Consider the following 14,793-nt stretch of genomic DNA (forward strand, 5'->3'; position numbering starts at 1 on the left):
AAGGCTACTAGTGAAAACTTTGTCCTGTAGAAAAAAGTCCCACAATTTCAGATACCAATCGCTCAGTAGCAGCATCTTCTTAGATTTCCAATGAAATGCTATAACATTCCTAGCAGCCGCAAGACATAATTCTATTAGCTCTTTCATAAGTCCATTGGGGGCGGGATGGCTCCAATAATTCAGGAGAAACAAGGAGGGTTGCAGTTGGAGGGCGCAACCTGTAATTTAAAATATTTGGGCGTTAACTTCTCTCCAGAAGGCCTGGACCTTGGGACACTCCCACCAACAATGAAAATAGGTGCCCCGGCTGCCACAGTTTTTCCAACATATGTCAGGGATCACGGGGTTGATGCCATGCAGCTGATGCGGGGTCAGGTACCATTGAAATAGAAGTTTATAGGTTAACATTTGAATATTGGTGGAACAGGAGCGGCAAAGAGGAGAGGACCAGATCACAGTCCACTGTTCGGAGGTAAGCACCTGACCAATATCTCTATGCCATTTTATTTGATATTCGGCCTGATCTTCTTTAAGTTGAAAATTGAGAAGATAGTAAACTTTCGATACCAGCCCCCTGTTAGGTAAGGACTGAGCCACCATAAGGTCTTCAAACGGGCGTAAAATCGTGTCCGGCGGAGGGGTATGTGAGTCATGGCATATTAAGTGTTTAACTTGTTTGTATTCAAACCAGGATACCCATCCCTGTAGCTTGTGTTCTATTTCTTGTTGAGTATATAGGCAGCCCCCAGCCATGAAGTCACAAAATACCAGTTATTGAGCAATCTTAAAGCAAAAGATCCCCATAAATATAGGTAATAGACCCTCACTTAATACCCCACCTCTTGCTGAGGCCTGCCATTTAGCTAAATTCCCCCAGAAACTGAAGGCAGCTATTCCGCTTCTTAAATCTATGTTTGCAGGGGTAATAAAGTGATTGCAGAATTGGTATAATATACATACACTGCCTAGTTCCAGATAACAACTGAGCTGTGGCATTCTGAACTAAATGGAGTTTTCAAATTGATTTTGAGACGAGTTCTATATAGAACATACTTTATTTGCCACCTTTCTACCTTACAGAACTAGGGTTACCAAGTACCTACCTACGAATCGGCGGGGGACACATGCTTCCCTGCCAGAACATTCTTGCGTGTACATGGCTGCGTCGCACTATCCTGTCGCCCAGAAATGATGTAAGCACGCTGGGCACGTAGCCAGGCGATGCTCTGGCAATGGGGCTGGAAACTCGATGGTACCATCAAGTTTTCAGTCCCATTGCCAGAGTGTCGCCTGGCTACATGGCCACGTCATGGCTGGGCAACAGGATAGTGCAGCGCCTGTGTTTTCCCCACAGGAATGTTCCCGCCAAAAACTATACATCCCCCACCAATTTGCGGTAAGTACTTGGTACAGTACTCAAGATGGCTTACAATGTAAATAAAGCAATAACCATAAAATACATAAAAACTATCATTTAAAATCACAGTTTGAGACAGCCAATAAATAGGAAAACTAAACTGATCAAATGCCCTCTTATATAAAACCGTCTTTAACTGCCTTTTAACAGTAGAAAGTAAGGAGGCCAGATGCACCTCCCCAGAAATGTTGTTCCATAATCGTGGGGCTGCCACTGAAAAGCATTCTCTCATATGCCCATGAGATACGCTTCTTTGATTGGTGGAGCAGTCAGGAGGGCCTCTCCCTGTGATTTTAATTCCTGAGCAGGAACATATGAGAAAAGACAGTCCTTCAGATACCTCAGTCCCAAGCCATGTAAGGCTTTAAAGGACAAAATCAAGACCTTGATTTGAGCTCAGGAACAGATTGGAAGCCAATGTAATAACAGTGTAATTGCTGTAGTATTGGGGCCATATGATTCACGTAGCTGGCCCCAACCAGCAGTCTAGCTGCAGCATTCTGCACTAGCTGCAGCTTCTGAACACCCCTCAAGGGTAGCCTCAAGTAGAGCACACTGCAGTAGTCCAGTCCAGATGCAACTGAGTCATGGATCACTGCCTCTTAGTCTGACTGAACCAATCTCAGTGTTATCATTACATGGATCCAGGTGGCCAGATCAGTTCAATTAAAGCAGAAGGCTATCTTCTGGTCTACACTGAGTTGAGAGAAAGCATTGTTGTAGCTCGACTAATTTGCTTCTCCAGCAGTAACTTTTGCAAAAACATCACAACTAATTTTCTGTTCCGGAGATAATAAAACTTAGATTTAGGAGTTAGTAGATGCTGAGATACCTTACACAATTGGGATGGCCTTGAACTGTCTGATGCAATGACAGTAGAGAAGTGACACTTCTTTGCCATTGTCACCACTGCTTCATAGGTCTTCCAGTGAGCTCTGTAACACATGTCAAATTCAGTAACAATTTTCTGCCAGCATTGTTCTAGACATCTCCTGGCCCTCTTTAGGAATTCTTTAGGTCATCAAGATGTGTAGTAAACCATGGGTCCAGGTTCCGCACAATGATTGCTGAGGCTGACATGGAGGATGATAACCATGATCAACGCCCTCCAGTGTGGCGTTGATGAAAGTTGAAGTTGAAGAAGGACTGTATAAGAAGGTGCCGCATCATTTCTTTCAACCAGGTTTCAGTTACTCGTCACATCAATTTTCTCTTCCTCCAACAATCTAGACAGGAGTTCAGTTTTGCCTCTAATCTGGTATTGCACAATATTAAAGAGGGGGTGGAGGAACCAAGGGCCCTTGCACCAGCATCTCTTGGAAGGTTATGGAGATTAGATAAGCAGTGAGCAGTCTTGCCTAGTGGTGGCCAACTTTGGAAATTCCCACTCCTGTATCTACCAGCTCTGATATGCATAGAAACAGCATGTTCAGTAACCATCCCACCCCTGAAACCACTAAGAGGTCGCCCCTTTGGCATGCTATGTTCCACAGAGAAGCCACGAAGTAGTCCTAAGTTAAGTCCTAGATATATTGTTATAGTTGCTAAACGGGCATTGTTTAGCCCATTATCAGTACTGCTCCTACATTACCCAGTTGGTGTCCAGTGCTGAGAGAGCTGAGGGAGCTTTTTGCAAGTGCTGTGTGAAATGGCAAGGCCCCAATCTGTGGGTCCCTAAGAGCCCTTGTGCTCTCACCCTTCGGCTAATGCCAAGAAGCTCACACCTCTGGCATGGAGGGCATTCCTTTGAAGCTAGTGCATTAACTGTCACCTCACTAAAGTAAAAAGACACACAGGAAAGCAGCTCAGAGTGGGCAATGTAGGCATGTACTTTACCTCTCTATAAGCCCCAAAGGACTGATGACAGAACAGCAACATGCATGCACACATGCTGGAGATTGTGCAGAAGTGCTATGTGCATGAGAGCCAGCAGTGTTGTGCTTAAGAGTGTCAGACAATGATCCGGGAGACCCAGGTTCGAATCCCCACTCTGCCATGGAAGCTTGCTGGGTAACCTTGGGCCAGACATACACTCTCACAGCTGTTATGAGGATAAAATAGAAAGGAGGAGAATGGCTACTTTGGGTCCAAGGAAATAAAAAAATACTTTGAAACTGTCTCTGTGATACTTCCCAGGACCGATTTCGCACAAGAGCTGTGCCGCAGTTGCACCTCCCTTTGCCCCGCTTCGATTGATCAATTTCCCACTCAAAGCCGCGCTGCCGTGTTTTAACCCACAGCTTCACCCGATTTTCCCCGCGGTTTCGTGATACTGTTTCTTGAGGATCAAATACCAGTACATTTGCTGAAACTTAGGAATAGGCTATATGAAGAAGATTGTAATTTTAAACCATTTTATTTGAGCCTATCAAATAGATGTGACTAGGCTATAGATCCCTCTGTTTCCTAGAAACTACTACTGTTTAAAAAACAGCTTCTGGCAAAGGTTTTTTGATATGTAGCTTGTCTGTCTTTGGAAATGCTGCAGAATATTTCAGTCAGAGAGTTGGGATGGTGTACATTAGCAACAGATGGATAAAATGTGGGACAGAAAAACAATCTTAATCAAAATTGGTCATTATCTTCCTTTTTACTATTTGACAAAGGAAAGATGGGGAAGCCTGACAACATTAATTCAACAGGGGGGGATGCATGTTAGAAAGATTTAACTGCAAAGACATCTAATAAGTCAGTGGCCAAGATATTTATAAATGTGTTACAGTGTTTCTGATATGGGAGAAAAGCATCTGTGAAAACCTTCTATGCTTATGCTATGTAGGAGTAGTCATCTGAACAGTAAATCATAATGCATTTCTGAAAGAAACTATTTTCCTCCCAATTGGACAAGGGATAGCTTTTCCCTAACACTATTGAATCCCTGACTTCTCACCATTTTTTTAGAGGAGAGTATTGCTATTAAGAAGTAATTCATGCATAGTCATTAAAAAGTTACCTGTCTGAGAAAAAAATGTGTGACGGTTAGCTCCATACTTAAAACTATTTGTAAATTGAATCACAGACCTATAATACTTATGAATGAAGAGTGATAGGCACCATGCTGCTATGCATTGATTCTTCAGTAGACTGTGTTGCTTAAACATTATCAATCCACTTTCTCTCCAGTGCTCCAGATCAATGTATCACATAACATGGTAAAATGTGTACAAATGACTTTAACTATTGAATTTATATGAAGCCTGCCTTTTACTCCTCTCTCTTCTTGTACATTTTTTAAAAAATGCATTACTATCCATAGTCATTGTAGCGGGAATTCTGAGATAGAGAGACCACTAGGATTCAGCAAGGAGAGTCAACAGTTGTTTATTAAGTGCGTGGTACAGCCGAAAGCACTTCTCTGGGCACTTTCAAAACAGGGTGTGTACCCCGAATGCAGGCTTGAGCAGATACTTATATAGATTTTCCAACAGAGTACAGAAAAAAAATCATTTCTGAGAATTGGCAGGCAAAATTATCACAGACATTGACCATGAAGCCTGAAGCATTGTGTTTTTTTGCAAAACCACAAACATCCTTGGCTGTTCACATGTCCCTTGTGGGTAAGCTACCAGATTTCCTGTTATCACCAGGTGTTAACTTTATTGATAATGGAAGTAAGCAATAACAGAACAACAAGCAGAGGTCAGCCTTTCCTAGTAATGGGTCTAGCCAGGGCTATTTTTGGGCAGGAACGCACAGGAACGGAGTTCCGGCTGGCTCCCAAGCTGGCCACGCCCAGCAGGAACTCATTAGCATAACAGGCCACACCCAACAGCAGGAACTCATTAGGATTGGCTACATTAGGGGTGTGTGGCCTAACATGCAAAGGAGTTCCTGCTACAAAAAAGCCCTGGGTTTTGACAACAAACAAGGTAAACAGAATAAGAAACAAAAGGTGGGTGTGGCTGGATGACAACACTTCTGTTGACATGGGGGTGTGGCCTAATATGCTAATGTGCCGTGCTGTCAGGGTGTGGCCTACTATGCTAATGAGTTTCTGCTGTTGGGTGTGGCCTATTATGCTAATGAGTTCCTGCTGGGCTTTTTCTACAAAAAGAGCCCTGGGCCTAGCAACGCCTAATGTGGTCATATGAGCTTGTCTTCCTACTTGCCAAAGCAATGAGCTGTTTTCTTTTTCTCTATTTCCAAAAGCTATGTTCCCTTAATGATTTGCAGAAGCAAATGTGTTTCCCTAATGGAATGGCCTTATAATGCAAGCAAATTGCAGGTAAATTGCAGGTAAATGCTTCAGTCAAGACGACATAGCTACAGGATTACAGACTACAACTTACATAGATGCCATTTAATTGGGCTAGCCAATGTGATGAATGGAGAGCTACATTTGGATCTCTGTTCAGTTTCCATTTTTTGCCATGAACTCATTATATGCAGCATGCTGGGCAAGTCTCTCTTTTATATATGTGTGTGTATGTGCATGTGTTATGTTTGCACATTTGTGTTGATACACATAGAAATAGAGGTTTTCTGTGAATGCCATTAAGATTATAAAAAACACATTCGGAATTAATGTTGTATAAATTATTAGCAGTTAGGGGTTTCTCTTCAGTAAATTCAGCTTTGATCAATCCTGATAAAATACAATACGCAGAGCTAGAAAAAAAAAATCCCTGGTGCCTTATAGCCAAAAAAGTAACAATTTGATGATGGTGTCTAGTAGTTTGAAATATTTGTTTTCTAGTCTTGCTAGGAGGTATTGTGATCTGTGCTTTAATATCCACCATTATGCCATTTTTATGTGTCCCTTGCTTTGAAAATGTAAATGCCCTACACCTTAAAACCTGTCAGAAAACATCACCCTCCCTTAAAGTCCTGCTTTCCTCTGCCAGTTCTCAGAAGCAAGTGTACTTATTTGGGAATGATACACACAGCACAACCCCAATCAGAGCTACACCCTTCTAAGCCCATTGACACAACTGCACTGTTGCTGAGTTATGGGAGATTTTCTTTTGGATAAACATAGGCAGCCCAGACTGCACATTCTAAACCTGAACACTGTCTGTCAAGGTAATGAAGTACCTGTTTCCCACTACAGAATGCTGTTAGTTGGAGAATCTGTACTTGGTACTACTAGGATGCCATGCCTGTTTTTAGAGATTTGAGTCCAAGGAAGAACCGCAGCGTTATCACCTTACTTGAGAACAGAAAACCTGTAAGCGCGGAAATAGAGCCTTATGTCGGAGTAGCAGGCAAGACTGGATGTTCAAACAACCTGCATAAATACCTGTTTCCAAGACATCGTAGCAAGGCTCACATTTAATTAATATTGCCTGTTTCATGAAACGCTCCGCAGTGCTTTTCCCTCGATGCCCTAGCCTGCAGTTCTCCTCCCCCCACCACGACAAATTTCTCCCTTCTGCTCTGTCTCGGCAAGCGTCTTTCTAGCAGCCCACCAAGCGAGGCAAAAGCCCCGGCTTTACTTTCCACCACCGCGCGCCTGCCTCTAGCGTGTCTTTCGCACATGCTCACTCGGCACGTCCCCAGAAGGCCGGGCATGTGCAGAAGGCAACGTAACGCCTGCTCCGGGAATCTGCCCTGGCGGACGCTCCACGCCTCTCCCTCCAGGTGAAACGGTCGCCTGCCTGACGCCATCAGGCGAGGGAGAGAGGTCCTATTTCCGGGTGCCGATCCTGTGGCTGAGGCGCTGTTGTCTAGAGGCATCATGAAGAGGAGCAGAAGCAGCTGGAGCTTCTCAGCAGCCTCAAAGATCAAGGTAAGGAATCAGAAGCCGCCGCCGCCGCCGCCGCCCTTCAACACTGCAAGTCAGGCAAGCGCCCGGGAGCGAAGGAAAAGAGAACCCGCGTGTACAGCTGGGAGCGGCTGCTTGGCTGTTGCCGCTTCCCTTATTCGGAAGCCATTCAGTAACAAGCAGACAGACAAAAGCAAGGAACCAACTTGGAACTGCAGTTTGCCTTCCTACCCTCCGCTAGGAACGGGGCTCGGGGCGCTGCAGCCGGAGGAGGGCGTGAACTGTGTGAGTGTCAAGATGCAGCCAGACGTCGGTGACACAATGTCTGGGGGGTGTGGAGGGCACAGAGCGTGTTACAGGCGCTAGATCTTTTGCATCAGGCGTGGCCAGCCGGGGAGCTAATAAATAAGGGCCCTTGAGGAAATGTTTATAACAGCCATAGGGCTTGATTGCCAAGGCCCAGGTCTTCTCCATGCGTTTCCCCTTATTGCCTTAAGAACCAGAGAGATCCCCTTTCTCTTTTGCTCCACACCTACTGCAGTGGTATGCTTGTGGAATTCCCCCTCCTTTGACCATGAAACCAGGAAATCAGACAGTTTTAATGATTTAGTCAACTTTCCCCAGCCCTCCCATCAGCTACAATAATATCAATTGCTGCTCCAGCGAGGTCAGCAGCTGGCACCAGAATAACAGAGCCCAGCCAATTTGTGGATTTCAGTGGCTGGGAGGATGAAATAGGGTAGCATGTGCATGGATTTACATAGCTTTTCCTCTCCTGCTTGCCTACAAAGGAGGCTTCTCGGCTGTGTGAAACAAATAATAAGCCTTCAGAGTGGAACCCCCAAGTAAGTGTCTCCAAGAAAATAATTTAAGGGAAACACCCCTTGAACTCAGACACTTTGTCCAAAAGGGCAAAACAATTTGAAAAAGGAATGTCCAACTAGTTGAGCCAATTGGTTCTCAAAGGTGGAGCTAACTGTTGTACACAATGTAAGTAAAGGGATTTGGGAGGTTTTCAGCACCCCAGGCCTACTACCTCTTGTGCTGGGACCTGTTCAGAAAACCAGCTAAACATCTAATGGCTGGCATCTGGACCCCAGCCCCTGTTTTCTTCAGAACGTGTTACTACCTGCTCAGCTGATTGTGTTTGGCTTTCCATGAGCCCTTGCTTGTGCCCGGCCAGATGCTTTAAAAATAGTGTCTTCTTTCAAGCAGGTGTCACATCAAGATTAGTGCTATGATGAAACAAAGGAGTTGGGGTTCTCTGGGGTGGCTAACTATTACTCTTGTTCACTCTAAAAGTAGACATTTTCAGCTGGAAATGTGGACTGTGCCCCCAAATCCAGCTAGCAAGAAGCAACAAACACTGTACATTACAATATATACAATATGTTTGTGGACCAAATTATGACACATGAAGTGGTCCTAAGAGCTGGATTTACAAAATGCATATCACACCCGTGAATCCTAACTTAGTGATAGACTATTTACTTATTTATTTATTTATTTATAAGATCTGTACTCCCACCTTTCTGCCCAACCAGGACTAGCAAACGAAAACAGAGCAATATAAAAACACATCATAAAATTTGTTAAAATGAAAACTGAAGTATATAAAGCACAGCCAGTAATTAAAACATAGGGCACTGAGGAGTGGTCATTGGGAGGACACCAGACAAAACAAAGTGTTCACCCACTGGCAGAAGACAGTGACGGAAGGGGGCAGACAAATCTCCAAGAGGCAAGAGTCCCATACTTTTGATGCCATGACCGAGAAGGCCCTGTTTCAAGTTGCCTCCAGTCCAGGAAAAGCAGGGTCACTCGAAACAAGCCCTCAAAAGATGGCAGTTGTGGTTGGGTAGGTTTTTACAGAAGGAGGCACTCTTGAAGGTAGTGTTGGCCATATAGATTTTTAAAGATCTTTTAGAGGTCAGTACTACCACCTTGAATTGAGCATGGAAACAAATGGGACCAATGTAGATGGGTCAAGACTGAGTGATGTAATCCCAACAACCAACTCTAGTCAACATTCTGACTGCAGCATTCTGTACCAATTGAAGTCTCCAAAGACTGCTCAAGGGGAGCTCTACATAGAGTGCATTGCAGTAATCTAATCTAGATGTTACCAGGGTGTGTATCATGGTGGCCAGGTATCTTCTGCCCAGGAAAGGCTGTAGCTGGCTAAGTCAAAGCTGGTCAAAGGCCCTGATTGTCACTGCTGCTACCTGCCAGTAGGGCCAGGGCCAGCAGCACCCCCTCCCCAAGTTGCTCACCAGTAGCAATTATGTTTGTTTCAGTTTAACATATCCATATGTTATTATCAGTAACTGATATGTATTATCAGTTTATGCCTGTGGCAGTAATGCATTGGAGAAAATCTTGTCATTGACACCTTGTTTGAAAACTGGGGTTCTGGTGTACTTGAGTGGAACTGGGGCAGAAATGGGAAAGTTCAGAAAAATAAAGTGGAGAAAAATACCATAAACAAAACACCTTTAATGTATTGTTTTTCCTCAGTGTCTGAAATGGATAAATTGACATTTTGAGGGCAGGGATTCTCAGATACATATTTTCTCTTTCAGAATAATTAGTGGAATATGTTTTTATAAGCAGTGCTTTAAAATAATATTCTTGCAGTCAATTTTGTTGTTGTTGTTCAGTCGCACAGTCGAGTCCGACTCTTCGCGACCCCATAGACCAGATCACGCCAGGCCTTCCGGTCTTCCGCCGTCCTTTGAAGTTTGCTCAACTTCATGTTCATTTCATCTATGACACTGTCTAACCATCTCATCCTTTGCCGTCCCCGTCTTCTTTGACCTTCAGTCTTTCCCAGCATCAGGGTCTTCTCCAGTGAGTGCTCCCTTCTCATTTGGTGGCCAAAGTATTTGAGCTTCAGTTTCATTATCTGGCCTTCCAGGGAACAGTCAGGGTTGATTTCTTTGAGGATTGACTGATTTGTTCTTCTTGCAGTCCAAGGGACTCTCAAGAGTCTTCTCCAGCACCATAGTTCAAAAGAATCTATTCTTCGGCGCTCGGCCTTCCTTATAGTCCAACTCTCGCAGCCATACATGACTACTGGGAATACCATTGCTTTGACCATGCGGACTTTTGTTGGCAGGGTGATGTCTCTACTTTTTATCATGCTGTTTAGGTTCGCCATCGCTTTCCTCCCAAGGAGCAGGCGTCTTTTAATTTCATGGCTGCTGTCACAGTCTACAGTGATCTGGGATCCCAGGAACAGGAAGTCTGTCACTACTTCCACGACTTCCCCTTCTATTTGCCAAGGAGTGATGGGGCCGGATGCCATGATCTTAGTTTTTTTGATGTTGAGCTTCAAGCCCACTTTTGCGCTCTCCTCTTTTACCCTGAGCAAGAGACTCTTAAGGTCCTCTTCACTTTCTGCCATTAGAGTGGTATCGTCTGCATATCTGAGGTTGTTGATCTTTTCCCCAGCAATCTTAATTCCCGCTTGTGATTCATCCAGGCCAGCATTTCGCATGATGTACTCTGCATATATATTAAATAAGCAAGGTGACAATATACATCCTTGTCGTACTCCTTTTCCTATGCTAAACCAATCAGTTGTTCCATATCCGGTTCTAACTGTTGCTTCTTGACCCTTATACAGGTTTCTCAAGAGACATGTGAGGTGGTCTGGTACTCCCATCTCTTTAAGGACCTGCCATAGTTTGTTGTGATCCACACAGTCAAAAGCTTTAGCATAGTCAATGAAGCAGAAGTAGATATTTTTCTGGTACTCTCTTGCTTTCTCCATAATCCAGCGAATGTTGGCAATTTGATCTCTAGTTCCTCTACCTCTTCGAAACCCAGCTTGTACTTCTGGCAGTTCTCTATCCACGTACTGTTGAAGCCTAGCTTGTAGGATCTTGAGCATGACCTTGCTAGCGTGTGATATGAGTGCAATTGTGCGATAGTTTGAACATTCCTTGGCGTTGCCCTTCTTTGGGATTGGAATGTATACTGATCTTTTCCAATCCTGTGGCCACTGTTGCGTTTTCCAAATTTGCTGGCAAATGGAGTGCAGCACTTTAACAGCATCATCTTCTAAGACTTTGAATAGCTCAGCTGGAATACCATCACCTCCACTAGCTTTGTTGTTAGCAATGCTTTCTAAGGCCCATTTAACTTCACATTCCAGGATGTCTGGCTCGAGGTCAGTGATTATACCGTCGTGGTTGTCAAGGACATCGAGGTCTTTCTTGTATAGTTCTTCTGTGTATTCTTGCCATCTTTTCCTAATCTCTTCTGCTTCTGTTAGGTCCCTACCGTTTTTGTCCTTTATCATGGCCAGCTTTGCATGGAACGCTCCCTTGATTTCTCCAACTTTCTTGAAGAGATCTCTAGTCCTTCCCATTCTATTGTTTTCTTCTATTACTTTGCACTGTTCATTCAGGAAGGCCTCCTTATCTCTCCTTGCTGTTCTCTGGAAATCTGCGTTCAGTTGGGTAAATCTTTCCTTTTCGCCTTTGCCTTTCGCTTTCCTTCTTTCCTCTGCTATTTGTAAAGCCTCATCAGAAAGCCACTTTGCTTTCTTACATTTCTTTTTCTTTGGGATGGTGGTGATTGCTGCCTCCTGTACAATGTCACGAACCTCCGTCCATAGTTCTTCAGGCACTCTATCTATCAAATCCAGACCCTTGAATCTATTCTTCACCTCTACTGTATATTCATCAGGGATGTGATCTAGGTCAAACCTGAATGGCCTCATGGTTTTCCCGATTACTTCCTACTTTAGCATTCTTCCTACTTTACCATTCCAGTCTCCTACGATGATGAAGACATCATTTTTTGGTGTTAGTTCTAGGAGGTGTTGTAGGTCTTCATAGAACCGGTCCACTTCAGCCTCTTCTGCATCAGTGGTTGGGGCATAGACTTGGATTACTGTGATGTTGAATGGTTTGCCTTGGAGTCGGACCAAAATCATTCTGTCATTTTTGAGATTGTATCCCAGTACTGACTTTTGCACTCTCTTGTTGACTGTAAAGGCCACACCATTTTTTCTACAAGATTCCTGGTTTGTGGTGAGCAAATAGAACATGGAGATCACTGAGGCAGGAGCTGTGTATAAACAACAAGGTTGGTTACAAGGAACATTTCAGCAGACCAGGTTTCCAGATTGTTGGAGAAGAAACCTGGCTAAGGCACATCAATTTAAGCTAGTTATTGGCTTCAGAGGATGGTTTAAATTTTCTTTAGTGCTTTCAGACACCAACAGGCTTTTACTGCCTAGCCACTAGGTTTACATACACAGGATTCTACTCACACCAGTATGCCATTTCCCAAGAGTCAAACTAAAGGGGTGGGGGAGTGAAATTGTGCTGTAAACATTGGAGGTGTCCCCTGATAGGTGGGGTTTACAAAAGAGAGAAATGTGGAATCTACTTACACCATGCTCATTTTGTATACAACTGAGCTTTGCAAGGATATGTCATATGTCACAACTCCTCCCTATTAGGAATGGGCATGAACTGAGAATCGAACCACGATTCGAGCATGAACTAGTCTGGGTTGTGGTTCATTTTGAACCAGTCTGTTTGGTTGCATTGTTCCCGAATCCAAAAACAAACTGCCTTTTTTCCATGGAGGTTTGATTGGTTCATAAGAGTGGTTTGTTCTCCGAACAGCTTGGGACCGATTCAATCAATTCCTAGGCAATGCTGGGGATGGACTTTTGGTGTGCCCTAGAAACACCCATAGCAGTTGTCCATAGCTTGATTGGCCGCTCTGGGAGGCAACTACAGAGGTCCCATTCTGCTCTATGGGAGCAGATTGTGTTTATACACACACACCACACCTTGACTCAGCTGCTTTCACTTTGCAGCAAGAAGACAGAGGAGTTAGTGGTCATGTGAGAGCGAGTTAGGGAGAATTGCTTGTTGCGTGGCTGATTTAAGGGGAGGCTAGAGTTGAGCTTTCCTGGGGGCACCTGCTTTGGGGGGCTTTAACTCAGACATCCCAAATTCAGTCTTCACCAAACTTGGAGGGTTGGTGCAAGAGAGCCTGATGAAGACTCCCATTGAGCTTGGCATCTCTCATGAAGGGACTATTCTACTAACTCCTGAACTCCCAAACCAAATGAACCATGAACTGGTTTGAGAAATGGGACAAGTTTGTGAAAGTTTGTGATTCATGTATTCAAACGAACCATGAACCACCATGAACCACCACTTTCCTTGTTCATGTCCATCCATACTCCCTATCTATATAACAATCTGGAAATTAATGATACCAGTTAATGCAGCTGATGAAGTGAAGTCTAATGTATGAAAGCTTTTGTCTCAATAAATATGCTACTCTTTAAGGTGTGCCACAAGACTTTCTCTTGTTTTTCTCCTGTAAAATGGTTGCCCACCCCCCACGGAATTCGCCCATTATGTTAATAAGTCAGTACCTCCATTCCAATTTCTTGGAAATTCCTTTGGGACATGCTGTTTTGTAGGTTTTTCTCCACCTACCTAGATTGATGCTTATATAAGGAACTAGATGAGTCTTCCTTTAAAAAAATCTCCTAAGTAATGACAGAGGTACCAGAGATATTTATTGGGGAGCTAGGAGAGAGAGCCATGCCGTTTTCAAACTTGTGCACTTATTGACTGCTGGAACAGCAAGTTGAATTACAAGAATTGTGCCCAGGAAAAACAGGTATCTTTTCATCTGGGAAAACACTGCAGTCAAAGCCCTCTGTTCATGTTAGTTCATGTGAGTGACCCAGAAGCAGATGTGCCAGAACAGCAATACGTTTTATACGTATATTGCTCACAAATGGACCATGAGCCTAGGTTTACTAGGAGATTGGCAACAATTGTTACCCAGGACGAAATGGCTGGTTTGAAGGTTGGAGTCTATGGCATTGTACCTGTTTGAGGTCCCACCCCTCCTCAGACCTAACCCTATCCAGGCTCCACCCCTCAAATCTCCAGGAATTTTCCAACCTGGATTGGCAACCCTATCTCCTTCCCAACCAAGCATCAACCTGCCATTATCTGCCCCTCTGAATTCAGCTTTGCATCTCTTCCCCCCTCCCTCCTGGAGATCAGTTGTAATTCTGAGTGATTTCCACCCCTCTCCTGAGATTGGCAACAGTGGTTCCCCAGAAGGGAAATGGCTGGTTGGGAGGGTGGATTTCTGAGGTCCCACCCCCCTCAAACTTCACCCTCTCCAGGTTCCATCCCTCAAATCTCCTTGAATTTCCCACCTGGACTTGGCAACCCTATCTCCTTCCCAGCCAATCATCAACCTACCTTTATTTCCCTCTCTCTGTTCAGCTTTCCACCCCCCACACACACACCTGCAGCCTCTCCCGTGCTCTGAAGCCCTGACTGCCACAGAGTCCACCATTTCCTACAGGGGAATTGATCTCTGCCGTCTGGAGAGCAGTTTTAATTCTGAGTGATCTCCAGCCCTCACCTGGAGATTGGCAACAATGGTTTCCCAGGAGGAAGAGTAGTCTTTCTCTGCAATGGGGACCAAAGCAGCTTACATCATTCTCCTCTCCCCCTTTTGACTTGCACAACAACCCTGTGAGGTAGGTTAGGCTGAAAGTCTGTGACTGGTCCAAAATCACCCACTCAGCTTCTACAGCAAGAACCTGGATCTAGCAGACCCTGCTCTGAAGCACTGACTGCTACGCCTAGGGCAGCCAACCTCCAGG

General features: G+C 44.4%; 1 protein-coding gene across 1 annotated transcript in view; it reads left to right on the forward strand.

Moving 5' to 3' along the window:
* The first annotated feature begins 7,118 nt into the window (after window positions 1-7,118).
* SHTN1 (shootin 1) overlaps window positions 7,119-14,793 on the forward strand; it is a 126,548-nt gene continuing 118,873 nt past the window's right edge. The window contains exon 1 of the mRNA XM_015414003.1: window positions 7,119-7,145. The gene's annotated coding sequence lies outside the window, so the exon portion shown is untranslated. The remainder of the gene's footprint in view (window positions 7,146-14,793) is intronic.

The sequence above is a fragment of the Gekko japonicus genome, unplaced genomic scaffold (genome assembly GCF_001447785.1).
Source record: "Gekko japonicus isolate JY-2015 unplaced genomic scaffold, Gekko_japonicus_V1.1 scaffold2377, whole genome shotgun sequence".
Classification (NCBI taxonomy): Eukaryota; Metazoa; Chordata; class Lepidosauria; order Squamata; family Gekkonidae; genus Gekko; species Gekko japonicus.